The 3,677-nt window shown below is 38.1% G+C and overlaps 1 pseudogene; it reads left to right on the top strand.

Annotated features, from left to right (window-relative positions):
- Positions 1-1,548: 1,548 nt before the first annotated feature.
- Positions 1,549-2,177, top strand: LOC127102265 (COP9 signalosome complex subunit 2-like; annotated as a pseudogene).
- Positions 2,178-3,677: the final 1,500 nt, after the last annotated feature.

Below are 3,677 nucleotides of genomic sequence, written 5' to 3'. Positions count from 1 at the left end.
ATCACTAGATTGCAAACAGGTTTGTGTATCATTACCGTTTTATGTTTCCATTTCATAATCTCTAAATGCATAATACATCATGATATATTGAATTTTTGGATATGGGATCATACTTTGCATGCGAGCTCGAATGTGCCTGAACATCATGAATATTGGACCATGTTATTTCTGTAATTGAATGTGATAAGATATGTAACATGCTGGAGTCATACTGTTCTGAAATTCCAAACCCGTGGTCGCTCGCTAGCTCATCGCTAGGCGAGCCTGCAGCGAGCCTTCGCTTAGCCTTCGCTAGGCGAGGCAGAAGCGAACGGGACAGTGGCTGCTTTGTCCCTTTGCTGTTCCATTTTATGTGTATTTCATTATTGTTGCATCATTTGGCCTGAACTCTAACTGTTATGTGCATTTTATGGCATTTTATGGTATTAATCAAATCATATTTTATCCTTATGCTCTAACCCGTGCGTTGAATGATGTAAAAGCTTCCATATCCCCAATGAAGTGGCCGGCTAGGTACCCTCACGTGTGAGAGACTTTCGTGGAGATGGATTCCAAATTACTTCACTTTAATGTGAAGATTCATATTGATTACTAATTAATTTTAATGTGTCGATTTTTAATGTATTGATTGATTTTAATGTGTTGGTTTTAATTGGTTTTAATGTGGAAATTCACCATAATTACCTAATGAACGTTAAACTATGGACTTTAAATAAATGATATCGGACCTCTCTTTATTACCCCACGATTACAATATTACGGTCATGTCCCGCGAATGTGGGGATACACTTAGCAATGGCCCTTCGATTAAATCATCATAAAATAAATCATAGTCCCTCGGATGTTGCCTTCGAAATTACGATTTTGTCCCTCGATGACCCTTCGGTGTAGCCTACGGTTAAATGATGATAGTCCCTTCGAATGCTAAGGTATCCTTACAACTGTTGCCTTCAATGACCAGCCGATGACCCTACGATGACCCTTCTACATCCCCAGGATAAAACTACTTACTTCTCAATAGTAAGGACAGTTTTACCCTCATAAGGATGGGAAATGCCCAGAAAGACCTCGGACAGGTATAACCTTAATTGCTCATTCATAACAAAAAAATGCTTTTCACACCCCACAAACATCTTTTGGAAAATCACCACTTAGCATACATCCGTACTAGGATCATTGCCGAGTTATATTTTTCTAAACTACTTTCAAGAAACCAAACGAGATAACCACTTTGTATACATTCATGCAAGAATCATTACAAAGTTAAATTCTCAACATTTTTCAAAACATTTTTCACACAGTTCTCAACCACCTTTTTCAAACTAGAAAACATAAATGATTGAGCAATTAAGAGCCCATGGATAACCATGGATACAAAGGGTGCTAATACCTTCCCTTTGTATAAAGTACCTCCCGAACCTAAGAATTTAGAATTAAGGTCTTTCCTGTTCTTTTCCACCTTTCCTTAAGGGATAAAAGAAAAGTCGGTGGCGACTCTTGCTAACCGCGACATTGCGATTACAAATCCAATAAGGTCCAGTTCACCGTATGACAGCGATAATCCACGAATGTGGGGGTAAATGCATATGGCAGAGCGCTAGTGGGCCGAAGCAGCTACGGATTTCTTTGAAGCTTTCAAGAATTATGATGAAGCTGGGAATCAGAGGCGTATCCAATGCTTGAAGTACCTCGTTCTTGCCAACATGTTGATGGAGTCTGAAGTAAATCCATTTGATGGGCAGGAAGCTAAGCCATACAAGAATGACCATGAGATATTGGCAACGACAAATCTCATAGCAGCCTATCAACGGAATGAAATATTGGAATTTGCGAAAATTCTGAAGAGTAACAGACGAACCATCATGGATGATCCATTTATCAGAAATTACATTGAGGATTTGCTAAAGAATATCAGAACACAGGTCCTGCTGAAACTCATCAAACCATATACAAGAATCAGGATCCCATTTATATCTAAGGAACTTAATGTACCTGAGCATGATGTCGAGCAGCTACTGGTGTCACTTATTTTGGATAACAGAATTCAAGGACACATAAATCAAGTAACTCAGCTGGAATTTTTAAGCTTTAGCAATACAAAGCTGAGTTCAAAAGAAAAGATTATTGATGATGTCTGTTCAAGTATAACCAACCCTCGATCAAAAGCCACAAATTGACAACCATTCAAGCACGGCTAACAATCCAAACTGCCCCCAAACTTCCAAATTAAACCTGCATAATACACACAAAAATAGCTCAGATATGCAGTGTATGGGAACTGGTTATGTAAAGCCCAAAGTAGAGAGATTTGGACCTATTGCCAACTACAACAAGGTTACTGCAAGATAATCATGTGAAAACCAAAGCTCTCCGAATTCACTGCAGTAAAAGCAATCAACAAGGCAGTTAAATTTCAAGAAAATTCCCAATTTGGGCATTAAGACAAAAACGAAGAAGAAAGCATATACCCAGTTTACCTGTTCCAATCCAAACATCATTTAGGGCGACCGAAACCTGACCACCCAGAAGGAGGTTTTGCAGGATACCCTTTTGAGCTCCATATGCCAACCTGAAAACCCTAATTCGTAGAAGATAAATAGTGAAGGGATCAGTGAGAAGGGGGATGAGAGGCTACAATTCAGAACGAAAAAACCCTAAAATTGAAGGCGGCCGCGATTTCAAGGGAAGAAGCTAGTTCCAAAATCAAAGCCGAATCGGGATAAAAGAGGCGAGGGAAGAAAGTTCAAGATTTACCTGAGTCATTATCGTCGCCGAAAGTAAGTTTTCGTTTGGGGATTTTCCTTTTTACCGTTGATCATTGCTCGCCTTTGGATGTGAGATTGTGACTTGAGGTCGAGTGCGAGAGAGAGATTTGAATGATGGAGATTGAGAGACGTGAGTTGGAGAGAACTATTTTGTGAGTAAGGTTGAGAGTGATTGTGAGACGGAGGCGAGAAGGTTGAGAATGCGCTTGGAAGAGAGAGTGAAAGAGTGAGTTTGAGAAAGAGGGTTTCGTGAGTTTCGTGAGATGAAAGGGACGATTTCATGGTGCCTCTGTTACTATCCCAATTTTTTTTATTTATTTCTTTTCTTTAATTTATTTCTTTAACAGAATAAGTTTTGAAAATTTAAAGTTCATAGGATATTAGGTAATAATTGTTTTTTCTATTTCCAACTTATTCCCCATTGGAAACACAACAGCCAAGTGGCTGGGTTTAATTAGGGTAGTCCACCAGATTTTTTTCTATTAGTTTTTTTTTTTTTTTTTTAATTCTTTTTTAATTTATCTTAGTTTATATATTTAAGTTAGTATTAAAATAACAACTAGTTGGTAAGTGGCCTGGTGGAGAGGAGTGATTTCATGGTCTTTAGTGTAGTGGGTTCGATACCCGCATTGAGCATTTTTTTTTCTTTTAGCATTTTATTTTATGTTTATATTTTTACTATACTCATGGTTGATCTACTTTCTTTTAATTTCATCATACATTCGAAACCATTTGAAAACTATAAAAATCATACTTTTCTCGATTTAATATCGAGCCCATTTTCATACCCTTGTAAGTCGATTGCTTTTAAGCATCGCCATCAACCTCACATAGCTTACTCTTGGGCTTTCTTACAATGAGTCGGTCCTCTTGCACTTACACTCATGCATTGCATTATTTGTTGTTTGGGCC

Source organism: Lathyrus oleraceus, chromosome 7 (genome assembly GCF_024323335.1).
Source record: "Lathyrus oleraceus cultivar Zhongwan6 chromosome 7, CAAS_Psat_ZW6_1.0, whole genome shotgun sequence".
NCBI lineage: Eukaryota > Viridiplantae > Streptophyta > Magnoliopsida > Fabales > Fabaceae > Lathyrus > Lathyrus oleraceus.
Note: the sequence above shows the minus strand (reverse complement) of the source record. Positions and strands in the feature narration are given on the sequence as shown.